Here is a 19,826-nt window from a genome sequence, read left to right as displayed (position 1 = left end):
CTTAGAAGACGTACTATTTGAAAACACAGTAGATTAACTTTAGAGTTTGGAGTACTGAGAAAAGTGTATATTCATATTCAAGAGTAGTAAATGCTGGAATTCTTTGTCATGGTGATCGAGGAGGGAACAAAACTAGAGAATTGTTTGTTTTGTTTTTTAATTTCGCACAAAGCTACTCGAAGGCTATCTGTGCTAACCTTTCCTAATTTAGCAGTGTGAGACTAGAGGGAAGGCAGCTAATCATCACCACCAACCGCCAACTCTTAGGCTACTCTTTTACGAACGAATAGTGGGATTGACCGTCACATTATAACTCCCCCACGGCTGAAAGGGCGAGCATGTTTAGCGCGACGGGGATGCGAACCCGCGACCCTCAGATTACGAGTCGCACGCCTCAACACGCTTGGCCATGCCGGGCCAGAACTAGAGAAACTCACTAAAGTGATACATGAAGTGCTGGAAAGAAACAGTCATTAGACTGAAAAACGAGACGGAAGTAAAGTGAAAGGTCGTTAGACTGACACAAGTTCTCTGATATTATATTGAGAGTTTGGAGAATTTCATCAGGCTGATGAAGGAGTTAGGCGTCATTCGAGATGTTAATATTAAAATAACAGTATATTTAATACATGATGAAACTTCGTAGAATGGACGACAACTGCCTGTTGTGGAGACATCAGTGTAGAGGACGATGTTTCGAAAGTATTCCGCCTTTTTGTCTTCAAGTCAGTGTGTGTGCAAACGCGATGGCAAACGAACTTGGCAGGGGTTTAGTTTAGAGAGAGAGAAGTCTCAAGAATTCCTTCCCCAACTGAGGTGATCAGGAAAGTTGTGGTTACTCTTTGTTCTCTCACACGTGAAAGATTGTTTAACTGTACTTGAAACTTTGTCTGTATTTAATTTTGAATTGTTTAAGGTGATAAAGTGCGATGAGGCATTGTAAAATTAACGAGTGAGAAAGAGCGAAACAAAGACGGCAACAAAGAAGTGATTTGTGGTTGTTGAAATACGTGAAATGTATTTTGTAGGTGCACTGGCTAATTTACATAATGATGCAATCAGTTGATTTCTGTGTTCTACTTTTAAATAATAATTTGTATGATATTCTGTGAGCCTATTTCTAAGAGTTGATATATAGTGTATATTGTTTACGGGTGTGTATGATGGTAGTCTGTTTGCTACTCTTAGTATTTTATTTCGTTGTACTTGGATTATCTGTAGTGTGTTGTTAGACATGTTGTATGTGACTTGACATCCGTTTTATAATAACGGACGAATGTAAGCCGTGACATTATTTAGTGTTTCTAGAACGCGAGACGTGACCATTAGTGAGTTTTTAGAGATACTCCCAAATAGCAATGTCGTCTGCGTATTGTGAATTGTAGGTGTGCGTTAATCTGGGAAAAGTATATCACTAACAAAAATAATGTACAGGAGTGGCGAGAAGACGGATCCTTGGGACACTTCTGTAGTTATATTGAAAGATTTTGGTGAGGTTTTATTGACTTTTACTTTGGCTGTTGTCTCTGTTAAGAAGTTTGATATCCATTTAATAACAGTGTGATTTATTTTCAAATGAGTTAATTTATACTTAATGTCGTTATGTCAAACACTGTGAAATGTTTAGTTAACATCTAAAAATACATCTATGGTTACCTGATTGTTTTTAAATGCTCTGTAACTTGATTCAATGAGTCGTGTGAGGTGATCTATTGTTTGTCTGTTTTTCCGAGAAGCATTTTGATATTCGGGTAGGATGTTATTTATTTCACAGAAATGAAGGTGTCGATTTGAAATAATTTTCCCCGTCAGTTTGGCAAGACAACTTAACAGACTGATGGGTCGGAAGTTGTCAGGAATTGACCTGTTTGTTTTTTTCTTTGGTATCGTGGTGATAATGGCTTTTTTCCATGTGTCGGCCTAATACCCTGTTGCTAATGAGATATTCATGATAATTGTGGGTAGCCTTTTTAAAGAATAATATTTTGTATTTGGTCATGTCCGGTGGGAACTGTACTTGCTTCAGCAGTACATATACTAAAATTTGGAACGATACAAAGAAGATTAGTATAGCTCCTACGTACAAATGACACGCAAAATCGTGAAGCGTTCCACATTTTGTAGTTGCTTTGGCAGTACATAAAGTAAAATAGGAACGATACAGAGAAGATTATTTTTAATCTTTTATAATGTCCTGGTGGATTATGGAGAGCATGCCGTGATTGGTTGAATTATCACTGTTTCTGAATAAAGGAGATATTTCCTGTAGATTCAACCAATGACAGCTACAGGTTACACACCTCTAATCTGGAATCTCTGTTAAGTGAAGGTTTAATAGTGTTAATATAAAATGATTCTTTGATTTTTTCTCGTCTTCCAGAATTTGTCTGTGTCTACACTTGTTTCTCCACAACAGGCAGTTGCTGTCCATTCTATGAAGTTCATCATGAATACTCTGCTTAAACAATCTATCAAAGAATATCTAAAGATCTGTATGGACCAGCCTCTATCAAGAAACTGAATGACTACAATAAGAACCTTACAAAGCTCGCACACTGCTCTAATTACGTAACATTCTTACTAAGCTTCAGGGATTCCAACGTCATTCCAAACTCTCTGAGACTCAAAGAAACTACTTTCATCAGAACTGCTAAGATAAAAAGGTCCTCGACAATACCAGGAGACACCTCCTAAGACTGCATATAGAAGAACAGAGACGGAAAAAGCAACATCTAATCAACGAAACTGGAGTACAATATACTTAACTTCAACAATTTTTCTCCACGAATATTAGAGCACTAAATATCCTAAACCTCTACATCAAACGTTATACAGCCATCTAAGAAAATATCAAAAAAGAAATAAGTTCAAAAATTCAACAAACTGATCAAGATGGATAATCCTGCGTCTATAAACATAGTTTACAATTACAGTTCGAGAGTACAAAGTGCTACAGAAAATAAGATCTTTAACCTAGGTCTAAACTTCGCCATTTAATTTAGCACAGTTCCAACTGTTGACATAACTGCAATTCTAGAATATGCTGCACAAAGCCTCCGGAACCCTATGGCTAAACAGTTTCGACATCAAACTTACACCATTCTCAGGAAGACCAAGAAACCAAAACCAAACATCACTAAACATGAATGCAGCGAACTGAACCGTCTACAACGAGACAACAATATCAAAATTCTACCAGCAGACAAATGAAACAGTATAGTGAACGTGAGCGATTGTGGCACGAAGATCAAACAGTTACAAGACAAACACTAATATAAAACGATCACTAATGATCCCACAGAAAAGACAGAAAGACTCATCAATAGAACGCTGAACAAAAGTAATAAAACAAAGCTTAATCAACGAAAAACAACCTAAAGATTTAAGATCCAACGAAAAATTTCCCTCTTCGGTTCCATGGACTACCTAAGGTACACAAACCTAATATGCCTATCGTCAGTGCTCAAAACTTACCTTGCCGTCAAGTGGCTACATTCTAGTACCGATCTTATCTCTACTACGAGGAAACAATGAACATCACATTCAAAACTCGACAGATTTCACAGGGCAATTCAGGAAGCTAGACAAAAAATCCCAGGATATTATGGTCAGTTTTGACGTCTGTGGGGAATTAAAATCAAGAAAACAACCACAAAGCAGTGATTTCAGTTAAATCATATATTATTTTCATATTTCGTAATAGTTTTATTTTTGATCGCTAGATGGAAAGCAAAATAGTCGTGTACAGTAGAATTTCGGAATATTTCATTGAACAAACATGACATTTTAGACAACAATGTTTGTTCTACAAATGAGCAATAAATAAAGTTTTACTTAAATTAATGTTAAAGACATCAAGCAGTTGAAACCTTTACACAACAGACAGATTTGTGTACGTGTTACTGATGTCTGAGTTTAATACGAATTAATTTGCAAAACAATACATTGTACAGTGGTCTCTCCTTTGTATTTTTAATGCCTCAAGATGTAAAATCGGATATTTTCATTTAAATTCGGCAGAATTGGTAACTTATATTTCAAACGTTAATGCTCATTATAATTATCAGATTCGTAGTGTTTTTAGTTTTTATCTTTGTTGAACCTACATGAATTGAAGTGTTTTTTTTTTCCTTTTGAGGTGGTGGGGATGAACACCACTTACCTCGTTCGGTCTCGGTCAGTTAGATTTACTGTACAATTTGACTCTTTGACTTCTGCCAATATCAACTATTTGTATGTTTCCCTTAATGGAAATGTAGAGGACTATTTTCATGATTTGGTTCTAGTTATTTCGTATCAACACTTCCTTCAACTGTAATGGTCAAGAAGTTGTTGGTTAAGGAAGTTTTTCAAACAATAACGTCTTTCTTTCAGTGGATGACCATCTGTTCTGTTACTTTTCATGTCTTACGTTACTTTATTATTACAGTTCTTCACCTCTACGATCGTATTTTATTGATTCACCATGAATGCTATCCATCTCATCCCGGTGTCAGTTCTGGTAATTGTCGTGGGAGGACTGATATGGAAAGCACAGTGCCTAATCTTGTAAGGATTGGTAATTATACTTCCATAATTAATTATACTGATATGTGGCGTCTATACACTCGATGTGTCTTGGCTCTGTGATGCTGTTACATTTTTGAAGTACATTTACATGCTTTCAAAAGGAATCCACCTGTATGAGTAAAGTGGCAGATTCACTGACATTTCAAACACTTATTTTTGATTCATTAAGTCAAACCCATGTTTTGATTGTACATGTCTCTGTAGATGAATCAATTTTTTCTGACCCAGGTGGTGCACTGTTGTAATCTCATGTCTTGCAGTATCCAGTATTTAATCCTACATGTGAGATTGTGTGTCCTAATGCCCTGTTTCTAGTGATGAAATTGTTCTTCCACCACAATTGCTTCAGAGGGTAAGGTGCTGGTGGAACATGACCTCTTTATCTCTATGACTGTTCACAAGTATACTCTACTTCAATTGATTCATCCCATATTGTCAACACATTAATTTCATTTTGGATTCACAGTAACAAATCTCACCTTTCTGTTGCTGTACCTCATCTTCAGGTTTCTTTCTCAAGTACTTCAGATTGGTGTATACTTCATATTTTTTTTATAATGGAGCTCTCTGTTTAACTCAAAATCCACTTTCGGCATACATTTGCTAAGCAATAGCATGTTATTTGTCTTTTCATTTACAATTGGCTAATGTTTGTTTTCAATGACAAATCACAAATGGTAACTGACGTAGAGTGTTGAAAGAAATATTTGTTTTTTAATGAAAACTGGATAATGATAAATTATGTAGACTTTGTTAGGGGTATTTTTACTAGCAACTAACTGTGATATCTAACCTAAACTGTACCTCTCGGTGTCTCAATTTTGATTTGATTTTTGTGATATTTGGTATTTTTCGTAGGATTCATCTTTTGTTATTATATGAATAGATCACAGTATTTCTTGTCTCGTTGACTTGATTTACCTAATACGTGAACTGGCACAGATTCTTTCATGTGCAACTGCTTTTCTGAGAGAAGTTTCATCAATTATGTTTCTGATATTGTGTTTCATTTTTTTACTTCTCAGGAATTTTTACTTATTACTCTTTACCATGGAGTATGTAGGTCTGATGTTTCTTTATTACGTGGCAATACTGTGATGGATGAGTTAATAAGTCTTAGCCAGGAGCGGTGTTCTACTTCACATTTGACTCTTACATATTTAAAAAAAAATGAATGAGGTAGATTTAACATTTGATGTCATTGCTAAACCTGAGAAACCATTAATTTGTCATGACTTCTTCCCATCTTGTCCTGGTATAGCCTCTTTGTTAAGTGCAATATACGAATTACGTGTTCGAATCACTGTCACAGAAAACAATAGCCCTTTCATCCGTGGGGAGTTTTAATATGATGATCAATCACAATATTCGTTAGTTAAAGAGTAGACATAGAGTTGAGAGTGGGCTGTGTTGACTAGTTGCCTTTCTTCCTTCTGGTCTGTCATTGGTAATTTAAAGAGGCCAGCAACATCGTGACTTTGGAAAGGTTATGTTATTAAAATACAGTACACTAATGTTTTGTGGTTATGGCTGTGCTCATGTTTCATTTATTATTTTTATCCATTGTTTAGTTTATAGATGAATATTTAGGTGCATTAAAACGCTATCCCACCTTCTAGCCAATCACCTTCTAGCCAATTTCCACATAAATGTTTTGTTATATAGTATGCCCAATTTCAGTAGATAGAATAAAATGAAAGAAATAACAAACTATGAAACTTGAGATGTAAAGTTTCAACTGTTTACCGATATTAAGTAATTATTATATTCTACACTGTCTTTAAGAGTAAAAACGGATAAAAATAAATATATTCGTGTAAGCAAACATTTTGTACCAACTTCAAAGTTAGACCAGATGTTTAAACATGACATTCAAGATATTTAAAACACCACTAAAAATTAATGAAGATACAGAACATTTCGATTTAAGAATGAATAAAATAATTTTTTTCCGAACGAAAATATGTGAACACAATTATAAATAATCACAAAATGAAAGGTATGAAAATTATTCCATAATGTTTCAATATATGTGATCCTGCTAAAAATATACATTAACATAAACAGTTCTTGGTAACTGATAATCACGTTAAGATAACAACATTTTCTACTTGAAATTTATCATTTAGTAAAGAACTGTTACATTCAACCTTAACGGCTCCCTATAAGACCTGGACTAAACTGCAAGTATTGGGAATAAACGTCTGTGATATTAAACTATTGACAAGAGAAAAACAGTTCATTAACAATATCCTCTGCCATAAGAGAGTTGTCAAGCGCCAACTAACAATATTGATTATCTCTATATTCTCCCACCTATAGCTCAAACAAAACAATGAATCAATTTCGTAACTCTCGCTTTAAATACATGTTTAAATGTACTTTAAATACATCACAATAAATTCTATTCTATGTTTTACTAAGTCATGTTTCCAAAAATGAACCTTTTCTAATTATCAATTTCACGAGTTTAAAAAGTAAACTGAAAGGCATGGCGACAGAAATAATCGCATTTAATAAAGAGAAATCGGCTCATTATGTCAATATTTATATTTAAATAAACATTTTGTTTTTAATAACAAATAAACCATAAAACAAGAATCTTATTAAAAACAACATAATTTCCACAAAAGTTAAATACAGATTTGGTAAATATTAAAAGAATAAATATAACAATACTCAGCTCAAGAAATGTTATAAATTTTAGAGTAAGTAATAAATATTAATCACACATCTGAAATCTAAATACCTAAAATTATTATAGTATCCCAGAGATATAGTTAAAATAATAGGCTTTAAGTTAATTAATGGTCTATCCCTCAATGGTACATATCCTTACTCCAAACTTATATCCACGTGAAATATTTGACGACTTCATTCATTCTCAATAATAAATACCGAGGTAATACCCTTGTAATGTTCAATTGGATTTAACTTCAAATATTCAAACTGAAGTACACAATAAACCTCACACATGTTTTTTTTTTTGTTAATAAGGACTGATTTATTTAGACTTTCATTTCAAACCAATGAGCAATTTAATAACATTTGTTTGGTGTTGAAATGTACGTTTAATGCACGATCTATTGAAAGCTATCTTAAGCTATGTTGTACACATAAGTAATGTAAACATATACAACCAATATCTGCACTCTTAGTTCTATCCTGACTTTAACATTCTAGCTGATTGCTGACTTAAGTTTCTTCTTGAATAAATGAGAATGTAAATCACCTGCTAACACCGACTAATAAAGATCATCAAAAGGTTTTAGAAATCAAACTGAATCAGTGATGTTTTTACTAAATATTCAATATATTATCGCTATGTATGGTTGAATCTAGGGCAAAAAATGTTAAAGTCAGTCACTAATTATTTCGACAAAAACAAAACAGTAAGACTTCCAAATCGTGTTGTGTTCAGATCTTACTTCATTGTTAAGAAAAATGTCTCTGAGACAGCGGTAAGTCTACATGTTTAAAACGTTAAAAACAGGGGCTCGATTTCCCTCTGTAGACACAACAGATAACCTGAAGTGGATTTGCTGTTAGAAAATACACAAACACACACAATTTAAAAACTAATTTTAAAAATTCTCTAGTGTTACGCCCGTGGAAGAAGTTTCATTTAGTGATTGTTTTGTTCGATTAGCATTAATTATGTGGTTCTTTGTATGAACATGTAAGGATAAATACAATGTATCATATTTGCTCCAATAATATCCACTTTATGATCCTTTACTCTAACTGAAAGAGATCCAATGGTTTTATCAGTACAAACATGGTCACATGTCAATGGTTCGAATAAATAACTTGTCCGTAGTGGTCTTCTATCTCATCAGTCCCCTTGTTAAATTTATTTGAAAGCTTATATATTACCTTATAATCTAACTTAATTTGATTGAGTCTTATAACATCACGTCCATACAACAGTCATCAAGAGAAAGATAATTATAACACTCAGGAAACACAAGACAGCTGTACGATCCACACATACATCATATATAATAATTACGGTTTCATTAATAAAGGCATCATAAGGTAAACCATAGTTGTAATAAATGGTGTCGTTGTGGAAGGTACAATTGTCTTGTTATCCTCAATTCTGTAATTATGTACTTTCACCAAGCACCGACAGTTTCTATTATCAACTATATGAAAGATAATTGTGAACAGTTCTCTGTAGATATTGGTTCGAGCTTCTCATGACTGTTATAGAAAGCATTTTTTTTAGATACTTTAATATTTTTTACAAAGTTACTGGGTTTTCAAGTTCGGTTTATTAACGTTCCATTTCTTCTTCAGTCTGACACAGATCTTGCATGTTGACAGCTTGTTTCAAGTTCTATCAAATTTCTAATTCTTTCCAATGTTGAAACTACTTCTGATGATTTATACAGTATCATTTATTGTCTACAAAATAATAGTGATAATTCCTTCTAGTCCTTTTTAACTCCTTCAGAACAGTGTAAAATTAGCTGTTTCATAAGTTTTGCCACATACACGGAACAATGAGTCACGTGTTGTTAAATATAGAATTATCTCTTTTAATATTTCTTATCCATTGTCAAGTCATCATAAGTAATGAATTCTTGTGAAATTTGTTCTCTTTTTGTGTTTGAAAAGCTGTAACTCCTGTAGACATATTTGACATGTTTTGATAAAAAACTACCGCACTCTATGAAATATTTTTTTTTTTTACAATTTAGCCTTCCCTCCATGTATACACGCTTACTGTAAGTTTTTTTCCACTTAGCTTGGTCTTCATTGTGAGAACCAGCATGCATGTTTTAGAACACCTAAGACACCATGGTAGGAAAGTTGTACCACTGGTATTTTCACTAGGCTGTGCTGGAGTAGTTTATAGAGTCTCATTCTAATGGTAGCCTCTACATTTGTTTTTTTTTTTGTTTTTTTTCACTTTGTCACTTTACAAAAACCAAACTAAAGCATTCTATTAGTTTTCACAGTTGGCCTTTTTTCTTGTTTTCCTTTAGAGGTAATGAGAACTGAATAGACAGTATCTTGCAAAAGATAGTATTTATTCAGTTTTCTCTTCAATAAACTTTGGTATGCATCTGTCTCAACTGTACTTTCTTAGTTTTCTTTTGATCAGGAAAAACACATTCTTTTTTTATCTTGTTGCTAAACCTATATCCAATATGAAGTTGTTTGTAAGTAATAACATATATAACACTTTTGTCCATTCATCGCGATTATGATAGGGTACTACTGATAGGGTAAGTACCTGATTTGAAATGACTAGTTACTAGAAGGTTAGTTTTTACGTGCCTTTTTTATTATAACTGTTTCGGAAATACAACATGATATATTGGAAACATATAATATGTTACATTGGATACAACCATTGAAAGAAATTAAATAATGATAAACATAAATAAAATAAGTGACTAAGGCTGTTACGAAAGTGTATTTATCTATATAAAGCTTTAATAATATTAACACAAATACAAGTAAAGCCGGCTCGGCATGGTTATGTGATTAAGGCGCTCAAATCCTAATCTGAGGGTAGCGGTTTCGAATGCCCATCACACAAAACATGCTCGCCTTTTCGGGTTTGTGAATTTTTTTATGTGATGGTGAATCCCCCTATTTGTTGGTGAATAAAAGTAGCCCAGAGTCAGTTGTGGGTGGTGATGACTAGTTGCCTTTCCTCTTGTCTTACACTGCAACATTATAGAAGGCTAGCGCAGATAGCCCTCTTGTAGCTTTGCGCGAAATTCAAAAACCAAACAAACAATACCAAGAAGATAGATTCGTTGTCTGTAATATCTTGTTCCATAGTTTACCAAATCAGATTTGTTGTAGGATTTAATTTTAGAGGTGAAATAAAATATCTCTGGATGTATGTTCACTTGTATGAATTAATAATGATTTGGTATTTTAGTAAATTGGTGGCAGTCTTTGAATATGGATTAATGCACTCCTTACTGAACTTTAACATCTCGCAATCCCCCGCTCTTAAATACATATACATTCCAGTACCACCCTCACTTGACCATAAAATATAACACTCATATAAAATGTGTTTTTATGTCACTTTTATTACAAACTATTTATTATTACATTTTTATTCATGGTTACATTAATTTTATTGTTTGTTTGCCAGAGAACGTTTTGCGTGCAGTATAGGATTATATCAGTATTACATATATATTATTATTGTAACAGTTCAAACACTCTCACGACAGATACGTTGTGGTGTAAAACATTAATTATAATTATTTATTTAAACAAAATATAGCACGATATATCATTTTCAGTTTAATAAAAATGTCTAATTATAGAACAACAATATTACTGTTGTACTGAAAAAACAAAATTCCAATATTTTCCTCAAATTATAACAATGTATTTTTGTTTTGTGGAAAGAATACTTTTGCTTTATCAATAGAAAACAACATTATAGTTCTGTCGTAAAGAAAAGACACAATAATACAAGTTGTGATGTCTAAGTATTTTGATGAAATATGTTCTCACTGTTTTTCCAGATAATATATCTTACACTAAGGTGTGCGTTTATCATCCATAATATAAAGATATGCGGCTCAAACGCAGTGATTCACTTTCATTGGGAGCGTTTCTAGCTCTGTTTAGAAATCAAATTTATCAGAGTGAATATATTTCATATGTTTATATATTTTGAGAACATGAGTGCATTGGTAATACAATATGGTAGTTTCACCTGTTATTAGAAAAAAGTTAATACATGATCAAAAGAAATATTTAAACTTTCGGAAATCCACTAATTTGTGCTCCATCTAGCACTATCAAAGATATACCTAAATACCGCACTGAAATAACTTTTTAAACGATATATGAGAATTTGGGAAATGTAATTATAAATTAAATATATATACTTTGTTTCGTATTTCAAACAATCTGGATATTGCTACTAAATCATATCTTTTGAATTTTTAAATATATCAAATATATATATATTTGTCAACGAGTGAATTATTACGGATGGTCAAATGGATAAAAGTTTCTTACTTTGTTCCTTCTGTTTTTCAAAATAATGTTACAACATCTTAAAAACTAATTTGTTATTTCCAAGCGATATTTTTACAGTATAAGAAATATACAGACCTCACATCCGATTGGCTATAAATATCGAGCATTCGCATTATTTTCACGTGCAAGAAAATAACAGCGGCGACATCTTAAATAACATCCAGGTTTATTGACCTTGATCACATTTTAAAAGAAATATACGTTTGTAATCCTCTGAAAAGTTTTTATTAACAATTAGTTCAAGTTGCATCTAAACCCCAAAGGAAATCATCCACTTTGTCCGGAACTTTAACCCTGTCTTAAAGTTAAAATACCATTTTTCAATAGATATACAGTTTCTCGACATTAAAATCATATGTTCGCTTTGCTATCAGTTAAATAATATTTAATAAAAGGACGAGCATATTGTGTGCGATCGGGATTCGTATTACGAGTCGAACGCCTTAACACACTTGGCCATGCCGGGCGCTATGGTTGTTGTAACAGCTCTAATATCGTTTTGAAAGAAAATTTGGAGCAATGTCATATTTATATATTTATGTACACATATGATATATTGAGCAAAAATATCTTGTATTTCAATAAAAATTCGTGTTAATATGGATAGAAATACTGGTAAAATACAGTTATATCATAACAAATTTTGGATATTTAAAGTGTATTGCTAAATATTACTTTCACAAAATTATTACGCAATACATAGAAGAAATATTCCTTTCATCAAGAGCTGCAAGAAAATACTTAAACATCATCAGAGTAAAGCAGAACTTACTTAGGTGATATAAAAGTATAAATACGAAACTTGTGGCTTTAAAGTAGTAAACTTCATGTGATAAAGGACAACACTCGTCTAAGTTCCTCACTAACTCTTCAATATAAATTATTAATATTGTAATTGTGAGTTTCTCGTTGAAGCACTCAACAAGGTTTGTTGACAGTAATTAAGGTTAGAACCACATATATCCATACCTAAAAGTTATTTCAATTTATGCTTGATATTTTCAAGAAAAATAAGTAGTTACGAAAAATGAAATTTACATAATAAAGTTATGATTTTGATAAACATCTTCTGACATGTAGAAAACAAGATAAACAAAAAACCTGAGATAACTCTCAAGTAAATATTCTGCAGAAGAAGAGATTTCATATCCGACCCATTCGTTAGAATGACCTACATTATGATAGAATAGTAACACCATGAACCTACTCGACCGGAAGAGAAGACAAGTACCGTTTGATAAATGCGTAGGACAAACTGTATCATTCACTTTTAACAATGTGAACGGTTAGCTATTTAAACCTCCTAGTAGTATCTTCCAAGATGGTTTTTTTTCAGAAAGCATTATGACATACAGTAGTGGTAACCCTGTGAGTATACATATCATTATTAGTGATACTCTCAACCTAATACAGGTCAGTTCACTATGTACCTGAGATACGTGCTAAAATGTTACCTTGTGTGAACGATAACGTTATTTAAAAGTAAATATGACAAGAATGTCTTACCTTGATCAAGAGCTATAGTATTCTGTGACTTCTCTGCAGGTACAGCGAAGAACTTTATGTAGTTGTTTGTTTTAAAGACATAAACAGCTGTAGAGTACATGTATGTAGTACATGAATAGCCAGCTAATAAAAGGAAACTTGACGAGCGTGTTCTCCGTTTAAAAATATGGAGTCAGTTTGGGCATGTTGTTTTGATAAACTATCATCACACTTACAATCGAAATTGTTTTATTGTCTTTATTTAAGGAGCTTAGGAATCGATCTAAAGTTCTGTGATTACATACAGGAAGAAATAAATACGACATGCTTTAATCACATCTGTATGCAAAATATTCTGTATGCATAAATATGTTATTTAGAGAATTTATATTCTTTGTTTATTTGTTTTGAAATTCGCGCAAAGCTACACGAGGACTAGTTGCGCTAGCCCTCCCTTATTTAACAGTAAGACCGGAGGGAAGGCAACTAGTCGTTAACACAAACCACTAACTTTTAGGCTATTCTTTTACCAACGAATAGTGGAATTAACCGTACATAATAACGCCCTCACGACTTAAATGGCGAGCATGGTGGGTATGACGGAGATTCAAACCCGCAACATTTAGATTACTTGTAGAGAACCTTAATCTCCTGATCATGCGGGGAATCCACGAGATGGATGTTGTAAAGTTTACACACGTAATACTGGCAGATGCTGTGAAACACTTGTGTTCATTAAGTTTCACCTTGACGCATGTCACGAAATATTACAACTGATTAATTATCAGTACTTTTGTAACGTGTACGCAAAATTCACGTGTTGCGTTACTTCTTGTACTTGGACGTGAACAGACATATACTTTGAAGCCATATACCTAGTAAGTTTTATTTTGAAACACATATTCTTTCTCATGATATTCTCAGCCTAAAAATCTAACCAGAACTGATGTCTGTTGATTTACTCCATTAAATTAGCAATTCGAGAGAGACAATTAAACTATCATTAACTTCATAAAGACAGTATCACTTTAAAATATATCAAAATTTCCACCATAGCTAAGAAAAAAGGTTTTCGTTTTTCTTGCAACTTTTCCATTGATCATTATCTTATCCATCTTCGTACTCTAATACAACATTGATATATATATATATGTAAATTATATTCATGTTATGATTTTGTTTTCCATATACTCAATAATATTTCTTAAAACATTTGTTTCTTAACTATACCTGTATCTCTCTTTTCTAATTTATGTATTAACTGCCCATAGTTTGTTAAATTCGCTGCAAATAAGATTTCATAAACAACCTTTTGCGAAATGTTGGAACACGCGTTAAATATACCAAATAATTAAACGTACTTTGGTAATTATTCTTTGTGTGTTACAAACGAAGATACATGACAAGTTTTAAAGTAAAATGCTGTAAAAACGTTTTTGATTGTCCTTAGCACTTTTGTTCAGGAAACAGTTCAAGTGCATCACTTGTTGGTGAATTAACAGAGTGTTCGTTGAGAAGTTAAAGTATTAGATGACCGTTTATATCACGTAGTTTTTTAGTGGCTGCTAAACAAACTAGAAATATTCATGATGATACTCATCGATATCACAGAGTTCTAGTACCCTTAATTCATACTAGCTGGTACAAGTCTCTGTGTCACCTATTAAAGTAATTGTAACCTCAAACCAGAAGGGTATTATAGAGAAATACGATCAACCAAAACTTGTTATAGGTAAGTAGCTTTTGCCATATCGTAAGTATCATTAAAAATTTATCACCTTCTCTTTGAAATGACTAGAAAGTCAGGTAGTTTCACTCGTAATCTGGGGACGGAGATTTGAATACTCGTCACACCAAACATACTCGTCCTTTTAGCATTATAATGTATACATTAATATCGCTATTCTTTGGTAAAATAGTGAGTGGTTATAACAAGCTGTCTCTTACTCTTCTCCTTCTATGTTAAATTACGGACGGTTAGCACAAATAGTTTTTCTGTAGCTGTTGACAAAATTGAAACCAAACCGGTTTACAAGAGTGACAAACGAAAATATGCAGGAAAACATCGCACAAGGTTTTATTATCTTATTTTTTCAATAAGTTGTTGTTTTTGATCAGAGTTGAAGATTAAGGGACCAACAGAAGAGTATATTAAGATTTATTTAAATTTGACGAATACAGCTGTTAGAAATATGTAAAAAAATCCAAATGTATGGGAAAATATGACTACTGTAGTAACTTAAGTTACAGTGAGCTTAGCACCAATGAAATTTTCCCAACTTTTTTGTCGATTTAAATGTTGTATATTTCTCTTGAATATTTGCGTAACAGCTTACGAAATCTTAATACCAGCTATTTCTGGTATAAGCCCATAGATTAGAATGAATGCATCGAATAAGACATTTCAGCAAATTCTTATCTGAAATCAGTGATCACATATAATGAGTATATGGGTAATAACTTTGTAACGTTCGCTTCGACAAAGCTTCAAAGACTCAAACTGAAGTGCATAATGAACTTCACACGTGTTTTTGAAAATAAAATAAAATGAACTGATTTATTTAGAATCTTGTTTTCAAACCTATGTTAGAAAATAATCTAATTTGTTTGGTATTGGAATGTACGTTTCATCAAAGTGCTTAAACTATATCGTACACAGAAGTTGTGTAAACAAATACAACAAGCATCTATACTCTGAGTTCTGTCCTGACTTTAACATTCTACCTGATTATTGACTAAAGTGTCTTCTTTCATAAGGCAGAATGTAAATCTCCTCACTAACACCGACTAATTGTGTACGATGTAGTTTTAACGTATCTTTCAGCAGCACATTTTTCATTACATATTTTCAGTTTGGAGTAAGGATTCGGACCGTGATTTGTTCATTAATTTACTACCATCCAATCTTATGTATATTCTTAGTATACTATAATTAATTTATCTATTCATATGTTAGAATTTTGCTGCCTATAATATACATATTCTAATGTTGATATCATATTTCTTGGGTTGAATACTCCGATGCTTAATTTTAAAATATTCACACAGCCTGTGTTTGAGTTTTATGGAATTTAATATGTTTGGGTGATTAGTGAATGTGATTCGAACTCGATATTCCAATGCTACTTCTTAACCAACAGGACATCCCAGATCAAGATACGAAGAAATCACGTATGAAAAAGCAGTTCCTCAAAGTGAACAACGACATCAAATGTGAAAGCATCTGATTCAATATTTTTTGACATAAAGGCTAAAGAATGGAATCATTCCATCTACTTGCAAAACGTATCGAGGCCTGAAAACGAAATACTAATTGAGGTGCCATTAAAATAAACTAAAAAAAACAAAACGTTAGTAACATCAGAGATAAAATTAAGGTTCGTTGGTACTCAGGGTAAACCATCTTGAAAGCAGAGTCATGAACCAATATTAGCATGACTGGATCAAATGATGGCACAACACATCAACAGAATATCTATAAACCAACAAGCCTTTTAGATGAGAATCGAATCCATATTATCGAGAAACGATAATTTTAAAGACTTTGTCTCAGCCAATATAAGAATATATGAACCACCAAGATGTAGCTTGGGTTTAAGCTACAGACACCATTGGTTGTAGAAATGTATCCAAAAAATTATTATTTGAGGAGAACTTAAATCAGTTACAACAGTTTAATGATATTGTTTGTAAGATTACTTTGTACCTGGTATTCAATGTTTCAGATATCCAGTTATCACGAGAAATGCCAAGGGTAAACACGTTGATATGGATGAACTGTTAACTTGATGAAAGTAAACAAACAGAAATAAGGAAAACAGTATTTTTAAATACATGCCCTTTAACCTGTGGGTGAGATTATAATGTGACCGTCAGTTCCACTATTCGTTAAAAATTAAACCAAAAGCTGGCAATACGTTCTACTGAATAACTGCTTTCCATAAAGTAAGAAATAATAACTAACACAACGGGAAAAAAATTGTACTTTATTAGGTTTGAATTAAATTCAAGAAGTAATACTCTGAACATACGAACTTGTGAGGCAAATACGTTGATTGAATTATCTTTTTCCAGAGTTAATAAATCAATGTTGTTGTATGATTTAATTTTATAGGAGAAATAAAACACCTCTGATGGTTTGTTAGTTTTATGACTTAATAGAGATTTGGCATTTTAGTTGATGGGTCACAGTGTTTTGAGAAGGAATAACGCAATGCTTCCCAAAATGAAATCATTCTGCCAGCTCCTTCCCCTAAATATAAATATTTTACAGAAATATACCACCAATATCTCACCAAATACAATTACAAGATTAATATAAGATATATTTTTCTTATACCACTTTAATTATATAATATTTATCATTACATTTTTTACTTATGTTAATTTTATTACAATATAACGAAGCAACACCCTTGAATGTATTCACCTTCGTAACACATATCACATTGACTAACCCTAAACTTGATCTTAGTTTTAATAACAAAAACATGATAAGCAGCTGATTTAATTTTATAAAACAGCATAAGATACAGAACTCCTTCACCTTTACATTTCTCATGAGAAGTTTCCAAGTTATAATATACGTAAGTTGATGGATACGTACAAACACTCATGATTCCGCTAAAACAGATTGTTTTAATGGAAATAACACCAGAAACGTGTGCGAACCTTCAAACAGTTTACGAACTGCATTTGGGAACCACTGGATTAATATATAAAAATTATGAGAACAATTCAATTGTTTATGACGTCTGTTTTGTTTGAGAACGTCACTCGGTTTAGTGATATTGTGGAACGTAAATGAAACGTTGATTTTGGCTCCAAAATTATATTAAACAACTTAAAAAATTAAAAAAATATATAATGGAATTAACTCTGCATAGAGTATGTTAGACAAATATAATAAATGTTTTAAAGAATACACTCGTTCATGAGTGTGACATATTTTACTAATTTCTGCTAAGTTAATATCAACCACTTTGCCAACACATTTTCCCTTAAGCAAACTTCTATGTGATTTTGACGTGAAACCACTTTTACCATAATTGTAATAAAGCATGATCAGTATTTAAGTTGTAGTTGTGATGCTGGAATGGTTTCTACAGAACCATACAAGAACCTTAAAAGAGTGGACCGATATTTACATGACTAACAATTTCCAACTTTACTTCGGGTTACTCTATTTACATACCATTGGTGGCCAGAAGCCAGGGTAAGAGCAATTATTAGGAATAATTTGATAAAGTTTTTAAATTGTATTTTCAAAACTACTCAAACTTACAAATATATTAGTGAACAAGTTTTATTAATACAGTGCTTAAACGAAAACTAACAACTTTGGCAACAATTTTGTAATCAATATTGAGCAAAAATATTGGTCGATAAGTAGAAATAATTTGTGAGTTGCTGGTGTTTTTAAAGATAAAGAACCACCTATTTAAATGTAACAAGGGAAATATATCCTTATGGAAGGAAAATGGTAAAACCTCAAGAAATAAGGACTTCAGACATTCCACTCGAAACAATATAATTCCACAGATAGTCCATAAGTAACAGAAAATCTGCCTTATGGAAGGAAACGGAGTGCTCACTCACACTTGTCAACAGTGAAAGGTTCATGAGCTGAGAGGAGAAAGCTACATCCAGAGGGTGGATGAGCTGTGCAACTTCTTCCGACATCGGAGTCTGAACGACAAACAGAGAAAATAAAGATTGAACAAGGGAATGACTCACAAACAGTATCTAAAACATATCACAATAGTATCATCTAGTAGCTGGAATCGATAAGTGAGAAGGGATTTCATTGATGTTAGAATACTGTTCCCCTGCATCCTATTTAAGGTGTTCCAGTTGAGAATGAATTACTACCAAAAAAAACGTGACACAAACATTGTCAATCTCACACTCAAGGCATTTAATTTTCGGAAGCCTGGTACTGTTTTTACTGTTGCTATGGAGAAGAGTAACCAATGTTTCTTGTTTGGCACGTACCAGAAGACGTGACTTACGAGTTTTAGCAAAACCTGTCTACAGAGATAGCATGGACATTCTTCCTTGAGGCTGAGCCTCCATTGGCCATCGACAACAGCACTGTTGTAAAGATTCGTAAAAAATTAAAGACATCTTCACTAAGAGATGGAAGAGCGAGCAAAGAAATATCTAGCCTCCACACCACAGGGTCACGACGGTTAACAAGAAAATAGCCCAAGCATATAAGAAAAGCTTAGTAAACAAAGATATATTGCAATAAATTACTGGGAAAACATGGACCTGTTCAGGATAGCAATCCTCTAGACAAGTGAAACCTACCCATACTAAACGAGACATCTTATCACCAGGAAAACAGACCCATGCAAGTGACACCAAGCATAATGGAAGTCACAGCTACTCAATAAGTCGTATAAGGGCTCTTAAACCTTAACTTATATTGTTCAGGCGAGAGGCCACAATTAAAGTTTCCCCCAGTGTAATATCATTTGTTGTCAATAAACAAGTTGACAAGGTATGAAAAACACTCTTCATATCACTCGTCTAGAGATATCAATCATAGGTGTCCTGTGCGACCATGAATAACACCATTCATGAAAACTGCTTCTCCTTAGGATCACTCTCAGACATAAGAAATTTGCCGTAGAAATATGAGATAAAAGCTATGACAAACATACTCGTATGAAATCCCTAAAGGACCAATATGAATTGAAAACAAGTTATACGCCGAAAGTGTAAACGGGTAGAAA

General features: G+C 32.8%; 1 non-coding gene across 1 annotated transcript; it reads left to right on the top strand.

Moving 5' to 3' along the window:
• The first annotated feature begins 2,013 nt into the window (after positions 1 to 2,013).
• LOC143258291 (U6 spliceosomal RNA) lies at positions 2,014 to 2,121 on the top strand. Its single transcript, XR_013032259.1, has one exon. It is a non-coding gene; the product is annotated as a U6 spliceosomal RNA (small nuclear RNA).
• Positions 2,122 to 19,826: the final 17,705 nt, after the last annotated feature.

This window comes from Tachypleus tridentatus, chromosome 7 (genome assembly GCF_004210375.1).
Source record: "Tachypleus tridentatus isolate NWPU-2018 chromosome 7, ASM421037v1, whole genome shotgun sequence".
In the NCBI taxonomy this organism is placed as follows: Eukaryota; Metazoa; Arthropoda; class Merostomata; order Xiphosura; family Limulidae; genus Tachypleus; species Tachypleus tridentatus.
The sequence above is the reverse complement of the archived record's forward strand: the minus strand, read 5'-3'. Positions and strand labels throughout refer to the sequence as shown.